Source organism: Lolium rigidum, chromosome 7 (genome assembly GCF_022539505.1).
Source record: "Lolium rigidum isolate FL_2022 chromosome 7, APGP_CSIRO_Lrig_0.1, whole genome shotgun sequence".
NCBI lineage: Eukaryota > Viridiplantae > Streptophyta > Magnoliopsida > Poales > Poaceae > Lolium > Lolium rigidum.
The window spans coordinates 130,848,729-130,870,786 of NC_061514.1; the positions used below are offsets into that span (position 1 = coordinate 130,848,729).

Sequence of the window (22,058 nt, forward strand, 5' to 3'; positions counted from 1 at the left end):
AACCTTTGGGCCAAGTTGCAAGAGGTATAACTAATTGAGGAGATTGAATACACCATCTCGTGGAGGCTTGTGTCAAATGAACAATATTCGGCCAAATCGGTTTATGATTTGCAATTCTTCGGATCAACTACCTCCAATTTGTATAAGTCGGTATGGAAGGTTTGGGCCACTCCAAAGGCAAAGTTCTTCGCTTGGCTTCTAATGCAAAATAGAATTTGGACCGCTAACCGGTAACAAAAACGTGGTTGGCCAAATTGTGGCTTATGTCCTCTTTGCAAGCAAGAAACGAAATCGGTTTGCCACCTTTTCGTCCATTATCATTATGTGGTGCGTCTATGGAACCTCATCCGTGTTTGGTTGGGCATCCCCGGCATCACGATCCACCTTCTGTCATCCTTGACAAGATAAAGAGAGAGGCACGGTTGTGGGTTTTGGCGGGAGCTAAACGCTTAGGAGAAATAATGCCAAGAGAGTAATCATGTACTTTGTTTTATTCGGTGCTCGCTTGTATGGACTATCTTGTCCAAAAACTTCTACGTAATTAATAGAACGAGCCAAAGCTTTTGCCTCCGTTTAAAAAAAATATACTAAATGTTATGTTATTTGGTTTGCCACAAGAAAAATACCGATATTTTTTTCTAAGGATGTGTATGCCCTGGTTGTTTGTAAAAAACAAGGAATATCCATAAGGTTGTATTCAATTTAATTTTCTTTGTAATAAAAATTTAGCCCATCTAGCTTCTTCTTTTATTTTTGCATATTTCATCCTACAACTAAAAAAAAGTATGTGATAGGTGAGGACAAGTCACGATGGTAGAGTCGGCTTCTTAGCATGGAGTCGGCATAGGAGGAACTCATACAAGTGTGACAACATCTAATCGATATGGAAAATTGATTGTGTCGTTGTCATGTACTGTATTTTCTCCGCAACGACGAACGGTTATTTTGTAGTTTGTTCAAATTTGAACATGTAAAATACGAAATCATAGGAGGCTCGAAGGAGCAGATAATCAAGCTGTATTATCCCCTTCCATGCATGGGCATAACAAACCCTCAAATTGTCACTATTTATTTGACCTGTCATACATCTCTTGAAGATGAAAACCTGGATATCAAGCCATCAACAGTCACATCACAAGTTCACCGCACAGAAATAATGGGTATAAGCAATGCACTCGTTCATCCGAGCAGAAAGCCCGCAGGTGCGCGCGACGCGCCCCTTGCTGCTAGGCGCCGCGGGGCGGGGCAGCTCGAGCCCGAGCAGTGACCTGCGTGTTGCACACCTGCATTTCCTCGGCGCGCGGCAGCAGCATGCCCTTGGGGGACGTCGGAGCAGCACCGCCCGGGGCTCTCCCGCCATCATCGACGGCGACGGCGACGTCGCCTCCGCCGCACGTGATGGAGCAGAAGCGGACCCGGCTGCAGTCAAGGTACTGGACGATCTCGTGGCTGCCGTTCGTGTATATCTTCGCGACGTAGCACGGAACGTCGTCGTTGGGGATGGCAGCCGATAGCCCAGGAGTCCCGGCCGCGCCGGGCAGCGGGTGCCGGTCGCAGTTGGCGTGGCAGTCGGGCCAGTAGCCGGGGCAGACTCTCCTGGATAACATCTCGCGGCCGATGCACATGTGGCAGAGGTACAGCTCCGTGATGTCGCCTGACACCGTCGACGGCGGCGCTGACGAGCCACCACCGCCCGCCGCTGGTACCGTGGCGTTGCCGGACAGCGTGTCGCCATTGGCGGGCGCGGCGCCGGTGGCTGAGAGGAGTAGCAGTACTACGAGAGAAAGGGAGGAGACATGGAGGACAGTGGAGGCTGCCGAGACCTGCTGCATCTTGGAAACTATCAGTCGAGCTAAGAGATGCAATGTGTTTACATGGCGCCATGGCGGTTTAAGTAGCAGGAATCGACAGTGGAGTCCAACTGCACGAAGCACATTTTGGTACATTTGCACAAGAGTGAACGGCAATGCCTGCTCGTTCTAAGACTTGCCTTCTTGTTACAGAAAGCCAGCTAGCTCCACGAATTAGATGTGTTAACTTGTAGCAGATTCAGGCCATGTTCAATTGGAGAGCGGCGGCATCAAGTTAATCCTACCAACCGAAGTTCAGTTATGCTCCAAATGAGGAATGACATCTCGGGCTTCTCGGACCCTCAAGGCCTCATATCGCCGCCAGCTTAGCTGGATCATGATATCCTGGAGAGTGCATTGAGAGTTTGAGACTGGGCATGAGAGGAGAAGAAGAAACAGAGTGGACACTTTTAAACCTTTGATGACTGATGATGGTGTGGGGATTGAGGAGTTAGAAGAAAATGAGGATATTCTTTATCATATTCTTTCTCCTCTGGTAAAAGGTTTAAATAAGAAAACCTTTGAACCTGTGAGTGTTAAAAGTAAAGTTAAATAAAATTGAATAAAAAGTAATAAAAACGATAGGAGTTTCTTGGAATGGTAGAAGTTTGCGGACGGCCGATAAGAGGAAACTCAGCTTGAAGAGATTAGTGATGTGTGGTTAGATCAAATTGGGGTGATGCAAGACTTCTTTTGGTATGTTGCTCCATCACATGGTAGATCTGGTGGGATCTTGGTGGGGGTTAAAAATACTGAATATGAAGTGTTGGAGGTGGAACAAGGCATTTATTTTGTTAGATGCTTGGTTAAATTTTTTTGATGGTTTTAAACGGAACTTAGTTATTGTATATGGTGTTGCGCAAATGTCAGGAAAGGAAGCTTTCCTGAGAGAATTTGCTCAGTATGAGGTGGAATTAAGTACCCTTCTTTATTTGGTGGCGATTACAATTTAATTAGAAATGCTAGTGAGCAAATACTGCTGGTGGTAGAGTAGATGGAATGTAACTTTTAGATTATTGAAAATAAACCGTGTGTGCTCAAGAGAAGCATCGCCCACCCTTTCATAGTAACGGTAAGGTTTACCGTGCGTGATATTGCCATTTCAGCCATGTGCGAAGGCCTTCTCTACTAGTGATGTGCTTGTGCAATTCTATCACTCTGCACATTTCATCTAGTTTTCATTTAACTGATTAGGAACTAATTTAAACTTTAGTTGAATAAATGATTTAATTTACTACATTCCTATAATGCATGATTAAAACCGATTCAGTAACCTCGTACTTGCTTGCCATATGTATTTGTATTTATTTATAACAACAGTAACATAGGTAAAATAGTACTGGTACCGTTAGGTATATCATATATGGAATATTTTCACAATGTGATTTTAAATTTTGTTTACTACATTGTTGACTTTTAATTGTGTGACAAACTATAGTGTCGTATATATATGGTCCATACATATAAAATGTGATAATATACATATCATATTACAAAATATATATGTTGCACATGCCCGATTGCAAGTATAAGCGAAAATGTGCAACTAAATGAATGAAAATCGTATAGTGATGGGGCCATCTAGTGCCCTTAACAAAACATCTTCCAACTACACCTCTCTTTGACAAACAATATGAAATTATATTCATTAACTAAATAATTTTGGTATATCAAGCCCTAGCAAACATAACAAAAGTATGTGCTAGATATCTTATGAGTATCATTATTTCTTTTGCCCTTCATTTGTGTGAATTTCAAACTATATCCTAGTATATGTCTTGATTGTATTTATGAGTGCGGATTTGTTATCATCGGAGATACTTTCCCCCCATTCACCTGACATTTGATATTCTTAGCGATATGGGCCAACACCTAACCAACAAGGGGTATCAAACAAATACTTTGGCAATAATCAGTAATTAGACATACACTTTTGTCTGCTATTGACAAACATTGCTTTCTATTGTTTTGTACCGCCATCCACCTGCTTTGTGTGTGTATGTGCCTATAAGGATGATACAAACATGAATCACAGGTCTAGGTATACATGGACATTGGCAACAAACCAAGCACAACGAAAGATGTGATTTTTTTGCGAAATACAGTATAGACGCAAGCGCTTACACATACGTACATACACTCATCCGTATGAACGCACGCACACCCTACCCCTATGAGCATCTCCGAGAGACCGAGTTCAAGAAACTGATCCAGCGGGTCTTAAGATTGATGGAGTCACCACGAACGCCTCGCTATCAATGGAAACGTTGCCTCCCACAGAAAAATATTCCGCCTTTTTAATGAGACACCAAAGTGTCAAATCTGGGATTTGAACTTTGGTGGGCTGGGGGTGTCACTGCCGAGTAATGCTACACCTACAAAAATATTTTACAAAAAAGTCATACGGACTCACATAGCAGAGCCGGAAATCCAAACTCAGCCTCGATTTTTCAGGAGGGGATGAAACTTCAACAAACCAATGTAGCCCACGTCAGCCTGTACATTTTCCGTACGCCAGTTCGTCCGTACGTCCATGATTACCGGTCACTGCCCTCCTAACCATCAAATCACTGGTTGGTTCTCACGAAAGATGTGATTGGACCGTGGGAAATAAGCATGTGTCAGACAGTACCAGCTAGGACTATGTGCATGTAGACACAACTTCTATATGTCGTCTAGTGTCAGCCACAACTACATGCATATATAGAGCTATACAAACACAACATACTTGGATGATGCCACCGTCAACACTACACAATGGAGAACTCATCACAACTACATCAAATATGCCATTGGAATGGATAGGTGCACACGACACAATTGAACTATTTTCTTGAGGAATTGCCTAGATTAAGTCAATGGTTCATACAACAACAGCTATAGAGGGTATAAAACTTCAAAGTAGGTGGAGGAGGAGTACCAAATTTCTTGGCCGATGAGGATATGGTTGATAAGGCAATGCCAGCTGAAGCTATGATTGTAGATGAATGAGCACATCGTCGAGTCCAAGAGAGTAGTTTGAAAGATATCGTCATATAGTCGGCTTGATGCGGTGATCATAAGATCATGTTCTTCTGATTCCTCTATGATCAGATGTAATATTCAATGACATGGTAAACTCGCCATATTTGAACAATGGTAACTATATGCAGCATCATGTGTGCAACCAAACACCCATGATTTTGCATCAGCTGAGCAAAAAAAAAAAAGATTGTCTGCAGCCTACCAAACAAAGAGGACAATTGCCCAGCTCATGAGGAAAATGGATTGGTAAGCAACCAAAAAAAAGTGGAAAACATAACCCAAACCACATTTCGGACGGGGCAAGCCTCCTGGATGCACAAAATTGGATGCAGTCTACCAAACACTCCCTAGACTACTCTTTGATTATATGGGAAAACAATAGAATTTTGTGTCAAAAAAGAGAACAACAGTGCCCAAATTTCTTACCATGGTTTCCCACGTGCACTAGACTTAATGCTTTTTTTTTTGCCTAACTGGCAATGAACAATCTATTCGTCTTTCTTTTGAGTGTCGTAACTTTTCAGGGTTCATACTATGGTTCACCATAAATGTGGCAAAGGTACGAATATGTATCAAACAAATAATGAACGTTCTTCCAATAGCTATTCAGTATGTATAACTAAAATTTCCAATCAGACAAAAAAGATGAGCTCTCAGAAGTCAGAACCCGAGATGACGTGCCACATTCTATTGTTTCCAATGTACTTAAAAGTATGGCAAAATGGCAGGTCTCCCATAAACAACTAGATAGGAGCATGCCAGGTGTAAGACCCTGCGCTATCTGCTATTTGGAAGTCCAGGTGTTTGCCTAAGCTGAGGGTTTTTGCTTGATTGTTAATCATGGATAGACTCAACACTCAGGATCTCATGCAAAAGAAAACATTGGCAGATTGATCGAGGGATTCACTCTATTCTGTGTGCTGGCCACCATACTGAAACAAGAGACCATCTTTTCTTTGACTGTTCTTTTTCCCATGAATGTTAGGATGATGTTAATATTATTTGGGACAGTTCTCTCTAGATTTTGGGGTGTTTCATCAATGCAAAAAAGAGCTTCTAGTGGCACTTGTTTTAAATAAATTTCCATTTGTGCGACATGGAATATCTAGAAGGAACGAAATGATTGCATATTTAAATAACAAAGTCCTTCACTAGAACGTTGGAAGTCAGATTTAGAAGTGATGTCTTGTTACATCAATATAGAGTGAAGTCAGCCCTTCTGGAGCCTTTGTTAGATTGGGTTCGCAAAATTTTCTCTTAATGTTTTCCATAGCTCTTTTGTTCCACTTCTACCCCTTGATGTAACCGTTCTTTGTAACTCCCCCTTGTTAATAGAAAATATTTCCCTATGTAATTTGGTAAAAAAAACACATATTTATTGACAATTAGCTACTATATTTTACAATGTCTTCATGCGCCCCTGAAATTAATACAACATATAACCTTATTATCACATATATATTATTTGAGGCAAGGAAAATAATTGAAATTTTATTAGTAATATAACTTTATTGTATTTGCAATCAGGTTTTTTCTTCAGAATTTGGGATGTGTTGGCATCACAACGTATTTATATAATCTCATCTTCATTGGCAATCACCGAAGCCACATGGATCCCCAATTGTCACATATGAGAGACCGAGGAGCCCTGGAGTATTACATTTCTACTTACACAGCGGGCCCAGCGTGCCACCACACGATGCTTCCTAGTGCATATAACTACACAAACTAAAACAGAAGTAGGCATGGACTTCCAGATCGATTACACACGCTGATCTCCAACATTAACCCGGTGGCTATATAAATTTCAGAAGATCAACTACCTACACACGGCAGGCCTCTTGTTGCCAGGAATTGTTGCAGCTTGGTCTGATCATCGTGCTTCTCCTTACACGCGTACCTATACATGATATGCCACAACAAAAAGGTTAAAAGAAAAGAAATCCGGATTGTTAGTCGGCAGCATTTCTGCGGACATGATTTTGTTTGCCACGCGTCCTAAAGTTTCACTCCAAAACAGCTCAAGAAAAAAAAAAGGAAATACAAACCAGAATGAATCATGTATATTGTTAGGTAGCACGGAAATACCTGAGGGAGGTGGAGTCGGCCAGACCGGTGGTGCATGGGTATACATCTTCTCTTCATAGTCTTCTTCTTTCCATTAGGCAGAACGAGGCAGAGAGCGGCCAAAACTACCAGCACTAGTGCTAGTAGTACGACAAGGACCCAAATGATGGTAATTAGAAAATCTACAACACCTGAAAAACAAAAACGTATACTGTATTATATTAGACTATATATTAGTTGGCAGCGCTCCTGTTGCATGCCATTTGCTCCTTGCCAACAAAACATATCAGAGTTCAGATGGTGATCACGTACAATGATTTTGCAAGCAAAGCAATTGGGTGGTACTACTGCTAATACGTTTCCAACATTTCCCGAGAGAGAGAGAGAGAGAGAGAGAGAGAGAGAGAGAGAGAGAGAGAGAGAGAGAGAGAGAGAGAGAGAGAGGGAGAGAGCTAGCTCACCTCCGGTTTGTTGAGTCACCGGTGTGGTGGAGACGTTGAAGCGGAGGTAGCAGTTGAAGCCCACCACCGCAGCCGACACGCCACCGTCGCGGCGGTCCGCGTCGAGGTCCCAGTCCAGCGCTCGAGCCGAGTCCACCAGGCACCTGACGCACTCCGCCATCGTACGGTCCATCGTGCAGTGCGCCAGCACTTGCACCGTGCTTCTCGTGGTGCCGCCCACGGGGGTGGTCGCGTCCGCGGTGGCCGCCATCCGCGGCTCCGAGATGTTGCCGATCGCGCTCAGCGCCGTGGGCTGGGCCAGGTAGGCGAGGAGCCAGGCATGCAGGTGGTGGGAGTAGTGTGTCGGCGCGTGGGCGCCGGGGACGGCGTCGCTGCTGCCACGGAAGGTGACAAGGGAGCGGAAGGCGTCCTCGGCGGGCGAGGATGCGTGGGTGTCGCCGTAGGAAACGAAGCAGCCTTCCGTCCAGATCCCGGCGCGCCGGGTGGTGGCGCCGCAGCCGGCGGTGATGTTCCTGGCCGCGACGGCCAGGCAGCTGAGGCAGCCGGACGACGGCACCGTGGCGTCGCCGAAGCAGAGGCCCCGGACGAACGCGCGGCCGTTGGAGCTCAGGGACGCGAAGCCCGTCGGCGCGGCGGCGGAGGGCAGCTCGGCGAGGAGCGGGAGCAGGCTGCTGAGGAACTCCGTGGCGTTGGTGGCGTTGGTGAGGATGGACGGTGTCGGGTCGGAGCACTCGATGAAGCTCCCCGCCATGCGCGCGCGCTCCTCACTACCGGAGCCTGGGCGCGCCGTCGCCGCGATGAGGAGGGAGAGGAGGAGGCACGAGAAGATCGCCGCTGGCAGCGCCATCCTTGTCCGTTGGCAGTTGGAACTCGGTAGTGAGGTTGTAGAAGAGAAGGAGGAGCTGAGGAGGAGGCTCGAGGAGTCGAGGACGAGTTAAATATGGGTGCTGCATGCGTTGTGGCCTGTGAACAGTGTCACTACGGTGACATGCAAAAGGTCCATTCGCTCTTGCACCGATTTGGAGCTATAGATGCGTGCTTGCTATGAGTTCCCCCTCGATCGGAGCTTAACTTTTGCTTTGATTTGATCAAGATTAACTGAACTGCACCGATCTTGGTAGGTCGAGTCGGCGCCTCTCTACTAGAATCGGGTCTCAAGGCAGAAGCTAGGCTGCAGGAAGGCAGTATGTGGTGCGTGCTGGTGAAGGTTTCCTCGCAATTGATTGCTTATGCGATCTAACTCAGCCTGGTGTCTCTATCGATTTAAAGAAGAGCAAGGCAGGATCAGGGTGCACAAGCCAATCAAGGAGGACGAACTAGAGGAAAAAACAAGGACAGAATTGGCACGGCGAACTTAGTAAGACGATCGAGACTAACTTAACTTAACTTAGCGCAGAAGGGTTTCCGTACTCGATCGATCATAAGTTCATAACGTTCAACTCGGCCTGTAGACTGCCCACCAGTTCAATTCACGATTTTTTAAACAGAGAATAGTTATTATGACTTCATTAATCTTCAACATCTTCTAGATTCTAGAGATCCTATCGGCCACCATATTCTTCTTTTCCATATGAAGCTAAAATGAGCTGGGTTCGGCTATGGAAAGATAATGGAACAAAGTAACTTGTACTCGCGCCAGCAGGCAACCAAAAAGAAAGAGAGAAAACAGAAGTCCGCAGCTCCAACCAACCTACTGGTATCTTAAACACCTGACTGACAACTAGAAACAGGGGCCAATCTATGCTACAGCAAAGAGAAGCAACCACAGATCACTGAGCGAAACCTACAAAGTGCTATTCGATCCTACTTGGGAACTAGCATCTTATTATATATTCTCTTCGCGTTAAAATATAAGACGTACAAGCTTTATTAGTATAACTTTTGCCACGTTACGAATTTTTTCGCCTTCCCAAAATTAACCCCACCACTCACTCGGGTACGCTTGCTTACGCGGACTCATTCCCCTCCACTCCCACTTGTCACCGCCCTCTCCCTCTGGCTCTGGATCTTCCTTGCCGCCCTCTTCCTCACCGCTCCACACCACCCTCTTTCCTCTTGCACCTCTCACACCCTGTGTGCGCCAGAAAGTTGGAGGTCAAATGTGGCATTTTTATGCGGCGGCGACGAGATGTTGGGCGATAGAGCCGCTCAATCTACGTTGTTGACACAACATCGATCTAGAGCAGCGGACCAGCGCATACGCTTGAGACATCATCGACGCCTTCCATCGCTCCATCGTGGGGGTGACAAGCCTCATCAGCACAAGCTCAACCTCACGGGGGGGGGGGATCCTTTAGCAAGCAGGAGAACACCGTCATCCAGACCTGCGTCGTCGCTTGATACGGCCTCGCCTTCAACACTATGTCTTCCTAGCCTGATAGGTGCTTGTTTATTCATGCTCGTTTATTCTACTACGTTCAATGTGGAACAATGCTAGGGATTTTAGAAACTTCGGCCTCGAATATACCGCATGGAGTAATCTTGATGGAGTAATTTCTATCATTATCTCAATTTGGTGTGCATCAAGAGTGGCAGAGTTGCTGATTTTGAATTGTTTGTGCTCTTAATAGGGGATCTTACCCTAGATACTTGTTGTCCTTCCATTTTTCTTTTTGAATAGTCACCATGTACATCTCAGTTTTACTCCATGGGATAAAAATTGAAGAAAATATAAGAAATGTTTGTCCAAGCATGGTCAGCCAAATAATGTGAAACCTGAAGTAAATATTAAACAAGCATGGGGCTAACAAATAATATGGATAAGCTATGTGAACATTCCAAGTGAAAAATTATTTTCTCTGTGTCATGGCTATGCTTGTATTGCTTGCAATACTTGTTCTGATTATATATCAATGTTTGTCAATATTTGTGTGATGGAGTACTCCATATTTTGCCTTCTGATGGAGTATTGAAGAAACTATTGGATTGCTCAATTTTTTTCTTGTGCAATATATTGATTATGCAGTAAATAAACTGAATTTTGGTGCTTGTGGTTCACTCGCAAGTGAGGACCTCACCCCTCCTTCCTCATTTATTGATAATGGAAAAATACAATGTTCATTGCTTCCTCAAAACAAGACACGGGCGGTTTTTAAGAAACCTCTTTAAGCAAGGCGATTCATGAAGGATTCCTCTCCTCTTCTAGTTGGTCTATTAGACTATTATTACTATAAGGTCCCCTAAAACAGGCATACCCGTAAAGGAAAGGCAAGGGAAAATGGACGGAGATTGGTCAGTAGTCGGACATTCCACTTTGTTAAGTTCTTTTTTATGATTCGACATAACAAACAAGAACAGAATCACGCTCTGTAGGATTTGAACCTACGACATTGGGTTTTGGAGACACACGTTCTACCGAACTGAACTAAGAGCGCTTTCTTACGACGGGAGATAAAGCAGTAAAGAAAAGGATGATTTTTGTACCGCATGCATATAGCAAAATGAAACTCTGAATTTTGTCCAATTTGAATCGATCTCAATTGATCCCTCGTTACTGCCCATAGGAGAAGTAATAGGTAGGGATGACAGGATTGGAACCCGTGACATTTTGTACCCAAAACAAACGCGCTACCAAGCTGCGCTACATCCCTTTTCCAAATTGTTGTACAGTATCATTGTACAAAACCCCTGCCTTGTTTTCCACATCGTCATTTTTTCCTCCATCTATATACAACTTTCTTGTCATTTCTGCTTTTTGGTTTCATATAATAAATGATATACATCTGAAACCCAACCTAACGTATAAAGAATGAATATTTATCGGTAATGCTCAGGAAGAAAGAAGGGGTCATCTTTTTTTTTTATTCCACCCTCATGTACCCTTCTTTGCATTTTTTCTAAAGCCTGTTCAACCTCATATCACCTAGAACAAGTCATGGACTTCTTCAATGAAAGAAAGTCTCATGGAAACGTTTTCAACGAAATAAGAACCATACAAAATAGATTTCTTGATCTTTTGATTTAGGAAAACTTCTTTTTTCGCTGTTTTTTCTTTTAATTGAATTTTTCTTGCTTGCAAGTTAATTGAGTTTTGTTGCTTGCACTGCTTGTGAAATGTGTGCTTGTACTCGGTAGGAGTTCTTGTGCTTGTGCTTGTGGTCTGTCGTACAACAAGCAACCAAAAAGAAAGAGAGAAAATAGAAGACCATAGCTCCAACCAACCTACCATGGATACCGTGGATATGTTACACGTACAACACTAGATCGTGTGAGCGGTTCGAGGGATAATATATCCCCACTCGCAACTAGACGAGTCTAGTTGGATTGACTCGCGACTACTTCGACAACATCATCGACAAATTCTACTAGATTGTTCATTGAGGGTATGATCCGTTGCCTCTCTCGCATATGATCTTGTTCATACGCGGCAAGCTTTTGTTTTGTGTATCACGCACCCAACAGTACAACCTTGTGTCAATATATTCTCTTGATTGAATTTGAAGTATGCATACATTTTTCAATTCAACACCTATACAAAAAATACTGATTCGCCATCTCAAGCATGCATGAGATAAACGTAAGTTTTCTTGCGAATGAGATAAACCTAACTTATGATAATTCATAATTAATGCACCACCAGTTAGTTTGAATAGTCAATAATCATAGTTGGAGTCTCACGCTCTCACGAAACCTGAGCAGTATTTTAGTGTATAGATACTAGCAAAAGTGCCCGTGCGTTGCACCGGGATAAATAAATATTCAAATTCTCCTGTAAGGTATTTGTGTTGACACTTTTCGTTTTGGTCACCATCGTAATCAATACTAAAAATCCATCAGTAATATGCTAATGTGGCACACTGTATATGCTTTTCTTGGTATAAGTTTGTCCTATTAATCAACCACAGTTAGACGTGCGTTCTCAATCACGCTACACCGTACATGCGGTAGTGCCACATCAATATACCATTGGCGTTAAGAAGAGAAAAAGGAGACGAATAAATCGTTGGCTGCTATTATAGTTTAACTATATTACAAAAATTATCCCCAAATAAACTCTAATTTGCATGCTACCAAGATATAAAACTACATTCATTGTCATCCATTTAGCTGTGATATAAAAATATCAAAACAAACACAATGGCTCACATGATAGACTGATTTTGTACAAATAGAGACTATTGTGTTGTCGATCTGGCAAGATTCTTCACATGAAGCTAATAATAATTAGATCTAATAATTATTTAAAGTCCATAAAACCGATCTTTCATGGTAGAAATATCATCTGCCTGCTCGAACTAAACTGAGTTAGTCTTGTAACTCAGCTTCGTAGACCATTACCATAATTATTAATCTGCATAAACCTCAACCGGTAGGTCTCGTGTGTAAAACTAAATTGTGTATCCAAATTTTCCAGGTGGAGGCACATTTACTATTTTTGTGTGCACTTTACAGATTCAGAATATGATTGTATCTGAAATAAGATGATACAAAATATTTCACGGTTGAGAAATTCAAGAAGAGGGCCAACAAAGTTTTTGCTCTCCTCAAACTTATTAGTGGCTTGGGGCTTAGATATCACCTCACGTCCTCGCTCCTCACCCCTCCCGGTGGCGCGCTTTTTCCGTTGGTTCATGGCGATGGCGTCGAGGCGCCTCCCGACCGTTGCTCCGTTCGCCAACGCCATTGTTGGCCTATCGAGCTTAGTTCGACCAACAGTGCCACCTCCCCAAGTCAACGCCCCTCATCAGGCTATATTCGTTTTCCTTCCTCTTTTCTTTTCCGCAAATTCATCTGATATCCTTCAGATCATTGGATATTAGCTCCAAAAATGATGTTGCTGCTTTTTTTATTTTGTAACGGGGCTTGTTAACAATCGTAGACTCCATCAGATCCTCTTTCTAAGAAAGACTCCATGGAACAAAAAAAAAGGAGAGACCCTCTCACCTAAGGACCTGCCGGTGCAGAGCCCAGACCAGACTGGCCCACAATCTTTGCTTGGCCCAGCTAGCAACCGAGTTCCTCCCCAAGCCATATCCGATAACCTCCCCACTCGGTAGACTCCATTCCCTGCAGGCTGCTGCAGACTACCAGCGCCACGCCGCCCAGCACCAGTTCCTCGCGGCCCCTTCTCTCCCTCTCACGCGACGGCGCACGCGACGCCCGACGACGTCGGCCAGGGCCAGGGCTGCATCACTCGCGCCGGGATCTCTCCTCCGGGTCTGAGGCTTTTTCCCAATTTTGTCTGATCGATTCCAACCTTATGGGTTTTTCTTTAATTTCCTCCTTCCCCAAATTCTGCGGATCGCGATCCCTTTCCTTCCTTTAATTCCATCTTTCAATCGGGTCCCTCAACAACGTTCATTCGATACCTGCCTTCCATCTTTGCTGATTCTATTGTTCCAAATCAGCTTATTATAATCCAGAAAATTTAGGCATATAAACCGGTGAAACTCGTTATAGGCGAGCGAGGTGGGACTATTGACACGAAATATTCGTTCGTGAGCCAGCATTGGGATATTTTGAACAAAAAAGCCCAATGGTGGCCCTGTTCGCGATCTCTACCCATGGCGGCCAAGCGAGCCAGATGCGTGCGCGGCGGTGAAGTCTACGGGAGAGAAAAAAAGCCGTGGCAGAGCAGTTCTGAAAAACTAAAACGAACCGGTATGGGGCAATTTGATGTATTATGTGATTTGGTGGGAGGGCAAAACGGTCCCAAAAAATGCGTTGACGAAACTTTTTGGCAGAAACCTTAGCTCCTTTATTATTAGGTATAGATAGATTAGGCGTTGCCAATGCGGTTTCAGTAGCACCATTTTTTGATAAAGATAATATATTAATAATGTAAACAATATCAATTACATTCAGCCCCGCAACAACAAAATATTCTAAAGATCAACCCTACTAAAAAAGGAAAAAAAAAGAAAAACAAAAGATCACGTTATGGTGATAAAAACCTTGTAGCTGCAACACAAACCACTATCCCGCAGTCCGTGCTCACAAAACAATGTTTTCAACAAGGCCGTTGCCATGCACAACCAATCAAGGTCAAAACTTGGATTTTCATCCTGAAGCAAATCCTCCTCTCAAAACAATGTCTTCAACAAAAACATTGTTAGACACATCCAATTAAAGGCAGACCTTGGATCTTCAACCTGAAATATAAGACTCTATACATCTCGTGTGATGCCACTCTCGCTTGCCGATGTCGCTAATCCAAGTCAAGAAACACTAAGCAAAATCCTCATCGCAACGAATTTTTGGTCCGCCATCACTAGAGATCTTAGCTACTATGAAATTCTTCGCCACTGTCTTCTCCATGAAAATCAAAAATCGACATGTCCCATGATGGCAACAACCAGCAAAGCTTCGCGTCAATTCATCATGAAGCAGCACAACTAGAAATATGGGTGCACACTAGCGAACCCCATCCGATCCAGCAGTCTAGAAGCATCATGCGTCCAATGGAGACCGCTGGTGGAGCCTTTCAGAACACATTGTCGGCCAGATCAATGAAGGCCAGCATCAAGCAGAGCAGTGTCTTTGCACGATAAGATTCCAAGGACCGAATCATTTATTAAGAAGATCGACAAGTCCCCACGCCGCCGCATGCTGGCTCCTAACAGCAGACCGGAGATCTTAGCGGGCACCGCCACCACCACCGGCACCACATGGATATGAGGGGCTGAGCCGTACCGAGTCCCCTGAACATGCGTCATGACGCTTTTGAAGGAACAACAATCACCAAGGTCGTCGAAGAAGTCTGGGGCTGCCGCCTCGGCGTCCATCTCCGTCGGACGAGCCATGCCTTCTAGGGCTGCCGCGAAGCTCCGGCCAAAGATCCCAGTCCCCACCACGTGAGGATGAGGAGCCCCCCTGTTTCCATTCGTGCTCGGAGATGAGTTCCTGCCACCGCCATCTACCTAGAGGGGTTTTTCCTTCCGGCTTCCTCCGGCGGCGGCGGGAAGATGCGGAGAAGGAGAAGTGGGGGAGGGGGCACATTTTAGGTATTTCAGGGGTAATGAGCATCGCTACATCCCTGTTCTTAGACCTATGTTATTGTTACAGAAAGCCAGCTAGCTCCAAAGATTACCCATGTTGACATGTAGCCGATTCAGGTTATCAGTGTTTAGAGAACTAAGGCATAGCCTAGTGGTCGGACACGCAGTGTCACACCCGGTCGGTCAGGGTTCGATTCTTGTCTAAAGACAAATTTTGATTGCCTCACCACTCTTCTTTCAAAAAACCATGGGCTCTCCCGATGAGATATCATTTTTTTGTTATTAGTGTTTAGTTGGCCAGCGGAGGACTAAGTTAAACCTGCATATGCATAGAGCTAGATCTAGCCGCGAATAAGCCATGCAAGCATGGCTTGATATTCTGAAAGGTCTCCTGTAATAATGTATGACACTACCATGTACAAATTCCCACCTTCTATAAGCTTTAGAATAACACAGTAGGGATTTTTCGTACTACATTTGAGTAAAAAAAAAGTTAAATCTACATGAGAGTCTTAGAGCATCTCCACTCGTCCCCCCGACGAGGCCCCCGAGCGACGTTTTTTCCATCCGGACGGCGAAATTCGGCCCAGTCGCGCCCCCGGTTCCTCGTTTTCGTCCGGATTTGGCCCTTCATCCATCCGGCGAGCCCACGCCATCCCCGGCCCCCGGGGCGCGCTCGGGGACTCCGGACGAAAGATTTTGGCGCGAAACGTCGTGTGGACCCGCGTAGTCGGCGACTGGAAAACCAAATCCTGTCGATTTTCCCTCCAATTTGCTTGCATATCCCCATTCTCTCCCGCCGAAATTCCCCAATCTCCTCGTCTTCCAGCTCCGAGTTCCGGCGGCGTCTTCTTGTCCACCACCACTCTCCTCCTCGTCTTCTCGTCCACCACAATGCCGCCGAAGGCGCCGGCGAGGAAGATGCGGGCGAAGAAGACGAAGCCGCCGGGCATGTCGAACGCCGAGTGGGCGGCGGACGAGAAACGGCGCGAGGTGGAAACAAGCGGCAGGGCGGAGAGGGTGAAAAGAGCCGCCGCCAAGAGGGCGGCGGCGGCCCAGGACGAACAAGCGAGGATGATCAGCATGGCCATGAGCGGCGGCAGCATGTTCCCCGGCCAATGGCCGACGCAAGGTACAACCAGTTCCCCGTCGTCCTTCTCCCCTTCGCTGTACTCGCCGTCGCCGACCGCCGTGTTCCAAGAGGGCGCCTACGTCCAACCGTCCAGGTCCACGACGTCGCCGCCCGGAGCTTGACGTCGGCGGCGGCGGCCTGTTCGAGGGCACCTCGCCGGCCCTGCGACGAGGGCCGCTCCCGTTCGGTGCGATGGCGGCGCCGAACGAAGAGGAGATCCACGAGATGATCACCTCCGGCTCCATGGCCGCCGCTGTGAGCCCGGGGTTCTTCATGGCCGCCGCCGCTGCGTGCCCAGGGTTCTTCACGCAAGAGGAGACGAGGGCGACGGCAGCTGTGGCGGCGCGCAACGAGCATCGGGAGGATGTTGCCGACGGAAGCCAAGCCGTCGAAGAAGAAGACGAGGAAGAAGAAGAGCCAACTCAAGCCGCCGCCAACTCGTCGAAGGGGAAGAAGAAGAGGAAGAAGGACTCGCCGCCCGCCGAACCGCGTATCAAATGGACGCCGAAGGAAGAGGAGTGCCTCGCCGAAGCTTGGATGACCGTGTCCACGAACGGCATAATCGGGGCCAATCGGTCGTTCGACACATGCGGCTTCGAGTGAGGCAGGCGTACGAGGAACGCAAACTCGCCGATCCCTACTTCAACAAGACGAACATGAACGTGTACCGGGGAGACAAGGCAATGGCCACCCATTGGGGGATCATGCGGACGGCGTGCGGCAAATGGCACGGCATACGGGAGGAGGTCGATAAACGGCCGATCGGCGGCCACGACTTGGAGCAAAAGGTATGCTCCGCCGACCCCGCATCACCGAGGTACATCGTCGTTAGGCTGACCCGTATCGCCGTGCTCTTTTTCCCCGGCTGTGCCGAGCTTTGGACATGTACACGGACGACACCGGCCTGCAGTTCAAGTTCCTCAACGTCTACGCCCGCCTCGAGAATTGCGAGAAGTGGAAGGAAACTCGCACGACCCTCTCGAAGAGCAAGACCGAGCGAGTACAACCCCGACGCTCCGGCGGCTTGCGCGGCGGAAGGGCGCCCCGAACTCGGCCGGAAGAAGCTGAAAGAGCTCAAACGGACGGACAATCCCGCCGACGGGATGCGGGCGTCGATCGACAAGTGCTTGGGCCGACTTGAGGTCGCACGCCGACGGGAGGAACGACAAGTTCGACGGCAGGTGGCGGGAGATGCTCGCCAACCAAGGCGTCCGGATCGCCTCGTCGAAGACGACGGCGGCGGCGAAGAAGAGGAACACGGACTTGGCGTTCCTCATGGGCGGCGGCGACATGGAACCGATGGACGAGGAGACGAGGAATTGGTACCGGGGCCACCGCAGCGACATCCTCCGAGCCACTCCGGCCGGTCCTTCGTCGTCTCCGCCGGCTCCTACCTCGTCTACCTCACCATCTACCTCGTCGACCGCGGCTGCTCGACGTCCACCGCCGCTGCTTCCTCGTCGCCCGCCGCAGCCGCTTCGGCCACGACGTGTGAGGAAGCTGGTCCGTCGGACACCGCCGTGCCGGCCGGGACTGCCGACGAGCCTGTCTCCGTGTAATTTCCCTCCGATCGCCGATCCGTGGCCGATCCTTTTGCTCCTTTTGCCGATCAACCGGCCGTACTTGTAGCGCGGGACGGCGATTTGTTTGAATTTAAACTCTATCCGCCGAACTCCGGGTGGACGGCTGGAAATACGGTACTCCCCACGACTTAATTTCGTCCAATCCGGCGGTTGTTTCGTCCGAATTTGGGCGTGGGGAGCGCCAACGAGTGGGGATGCTCTTATGCAGTGCTATGCTCCTTGTCAGTCTACTCGGGACCTGAAGGCCCTATTTTGTCGCTCATTCTGTCGAGAAACAGATGGATGTCATTTGGTTGCATGAACTCGTTTGGTTGCTAGGTAAACAACCACTAACACACATGTAAACAGTCATTAGCACTGCGCCTGGGGAGAGGACAATTGATCGATCATATTTTCTTGGATCGAACCATGTTTTGGCCTTTCTGTGCTAGCTACATGGTGAGTTTGGGCCATGTTTCTCCTCTAATTTTTTTCCCTCTTGTTTTCTTGGGTCTAAAAGTCGGAAAACTCTAGAAAAAGACCGACCTGTGCGAAGGAAAAACAACTCGCTCCGCACGCGACAAGTGACACGCTGTGGTGCCAGAAAATTCCTGGGAAGTGATCTCCCTGCTCGCCACGTGTCGCAAGGGGAAGCAAGGTGGGGATGGGGGAGGAGAGAGAAGACTGGGTTGTGTCAGTTTTTCCTTTTTTCTTCTAGATTCGTTTTTTTCAAAATGAAATATCTTGAGAACCGTAAGTCCAAATTACGAACCGTTTTCACTTTTGAGATCCTCGCGTCGAGATCTTCAAAACTAGATCCCATGTTGATAGGTTTGGAGATACTTTTTTTTCGTACTTCCAATAGTATTATGATTGTACTTGTGGTGTGTATCTAACTGTACTCGTGTTTCAACTGATAAGTACTTCTGTTTTAGTGTATTTGGTGCAATTTTTCCCTTTACTCGCTAACTGTACTCGCCCGTGTGCGGGACTGCTACCTGTACTTACGCGTGACCGTACACGCTTCGTGTGCGTCATCGTACTTCGTACATGTACTTGCTCGTGTTCACGACTGTACCTGCTCGTATGCGCGTTTGTACCTGCTCGTGTGCGTGACTGTACTTGTACTCGCTCGTGTGTTCAACTGTACTCGTGAGTTGTGCGTAACTGTACCTGTTCGTGTGCGCTACTGTACCTGCTCGTGTGCGCAACTGTACTTGTACTCGTCCATGTGTGTAACTGTACTCGTCTGTTGTTCACAACTGTACTCGTGTATTACACATAACTGTACTCGTGTGTTGTAAGATACTTGTATTGTGTGTGTTGTGTATATGACTAAGGGCCACTTCTTTTCGGCTTCTCCGTTGGCTTCTGGAAGAAGCTTCTCCCCACCACCTTCTTCTAGAAGCTCGGATCCAAAATTTGTTTTGGCTTATAATCTAGTTTGATCTAAACTCGAGTATAAGTCAGAACAAATTTGGCATCAGAACTTCTGGGAGAAGTAGGTAGGAAGAAGCTTCCCCCATAAGCCATCGTAGAAGCCGAAAAGAAATGGCCTTAAGCTGTACGTGGAAGAGGAAAAGAGCTAGCAGTACTTACATGAGTTTGTGCGTGGTACTTGCATGAGCTAGTGCGCAGAAGGAAAAGAATTCCGGCGGGCACTCGTACGAAAGAAAAGAGCTCGCGCGCAGCTTGTACATTCACGCTAAGACAACAGGTACAGCTAGTCTCCTCTCGTACGTACTTCCGCGTGGACCGGCCGCGCGAAAAGACCACGTTCGTACTTCCCTTTTCCGCATGCACCCAGCCGCGTGAGGGCGTGACGTCCGCGTGCCGCTGGCTGTCTGCCACGCGTTAGCACGTGCGCGGTCCTTCTGTCACGAATTTTCCCTTTGGAAAGGTCGGCCTTCACCTAGCGATATCCCTAAAAGTCTAATACACAAGTATCCTTGTGCTGAACTAATACCTGGGCCGGGGCTCCTGCCTTGTGAAGGCCCGGGGCGGTCGCCCCGTTGCCCATACGGGCCGACCCTGATTAGCAGCCACATGAATAACTATTTGTCTATGTCCATCAAAATGAGAGGTGTGCAAACCACGACGTAAAGCTACTCCTGAAAGGTTGTTTCGAATGGTCGACCATCCGCGACGAGTGTGAGAAAATTTGTGTAAACAAGCTCTGAACGCGGATTTGAGAAGATACATTTGACGGAATTCGGTTCAGGTGGTTAATTGGCCAGCAGAGGACTAAGTTAAACCTACATATGCATAGAGCTAGATCTAGCCGCAAATAAGCCATGCAAGCATGGCTTGATATTCTGAAAGGTCTCCTGTAATAATGTATGACACTATGACACTACCATGTACAAATTCCCACCTTCTATAAGCTTTAGAATAACACAGTAGGGATTTTTCGTACTACATTTGAGTAAAAAAAAAGTTAGATCTACATGAGAGTCTTATGCAGTGATATGCTCCTTCTCAGTCTACTCGGGACCCTGAAGGCCCTATTTTGTCGCTCATGCTGTCGAGGAACAGATGGATGTCATTTGGTTGGTAGGTAAACAACCACTAACACACATGTAAACAGTCATTAGCACTGCGCCGGGGGGGAATTAATCGATCAGATTTTCTTGGACCGAAGCATTGTTTTGCCCTACGGTGGGTTTGGGCCAGGTTTCTCCTCTATTTTTTTTCCTCTTGTTTTCTTGGGCCTAAAACTCTAATACACAAGTATCGATTGTACTGAACTAATACCTAGGCTGGGGCTCCCCGCTCCTGCCTCGCGAAGGCCCGGGGCGGTCGCCCCGTTGCCCATATGGGCCGACCCTGATTAGCAACCACATGAATAACTATTTTTCTATGTCCATCAAAACGAGAGGTGTGCAAACCACGACGTAAAGCTACTCCTGAAAGGTTGTTTCGAATGGTCGACCATCCGCGACGAATGTGAGTAAATTCGTCTAAACAAGCTCTGAACGCAGATTTGAGAAGATACAATTGACGGAATTCGGTTCAGGTGGTTAGAATGGAGCCCTATCGTCGACATCCTTCTTTTTCATTTGAAGGTTATTTTGAAACAAATTTTTTTTTGTGTTGGTTAGAAGAGGTTAGGGAAAAGTGAGGAGAGAGAAAACAACCCAAACATCAACCTCACCTAGACCTTATTTTTATTCGGAAAGAGAGGAGAAAAAAATACATTTCCTAAAACTCAATACCGATGGTCGAAATGAAACCCATCGTCAACATGCATCTCATTTCTTAAAGCGTGTTTTTATTCAGAGGGTGTTTGTGCTAATTAAAAATGGTTATGGATGAACCAATTTAGAGAAGAGAGAGAGAGCAACATGAGCTATATAAAAGGAAGTTATGGACTTAAATCAGAGATTGGTTTAACATCCGAAAGAGAGAGGAAAAGAGGAGTGTGCTCGAATAAGATTGTTTTAAGATTCTATTTAGTTTAATTTCTTGACTCTGTGGTGCTGGTTATCAAGTTTATGGCGCCGCCCGACCATCCGAAAAGTAAAAGATGGTGATAGGCCAAAGAGCGCTGCTATACGTACGAACTATTTCGTACGATTCGTACGATTCTTGTACGACAGCAGGAAAACTGCTTCATAAGTTAATACTGACTCGGTTCCATCGGCGTTTAGACGCCGGCAACGTCGGGAGGGAGCTGCAATGCTTGGAAGCGCACGGAAGGGCAGCAGAGAGATGCACGCCTATCTTCCACGCCTCTTTCTCTCCCGCCGCCGTTCCACCTCCGACCGCTCCGCCTCCGGGCGACTCCGCCGTCGATCGCTCCGCCTCCGCGCGAAGATGCCTCCGCGCCACCGCCCCACCTCCGGCTACCACGACGTTCGTGCGCGGCCGAGCGGCCGCTTCGACGCGGAAATCCGTTCCGGCGAGGAGCGGATTCGTCTCAGCACGTTCGACACGGCGCACGAGGCGGCGCGGGCGTATGACGCCGTCGTGTGGCGCCTCGGCTGCTCCCGCCGGACCATGAACTTTCATGACGTCTAGACGCG

The 22,058-nt window shown here is 46.9% G+C and overlaps 1 non-coding gene across 1 annotated transcript; it reads right to left on the reverse strand.

Moving 5' to 3' along the window:
* Positions 1-10,702: 10,702 nt before the first annotated feature.
* On the reverse strand, positions 10,703-10,776 carry TRNAW-CCA. Its single transcript has one exon. It is a non-coding gene; the product is annotated as a tRNA-Trp (tRNA).
* Between the last annotated feature and the right edge of the window lie 11,282 nt (positions 10,777-22,058).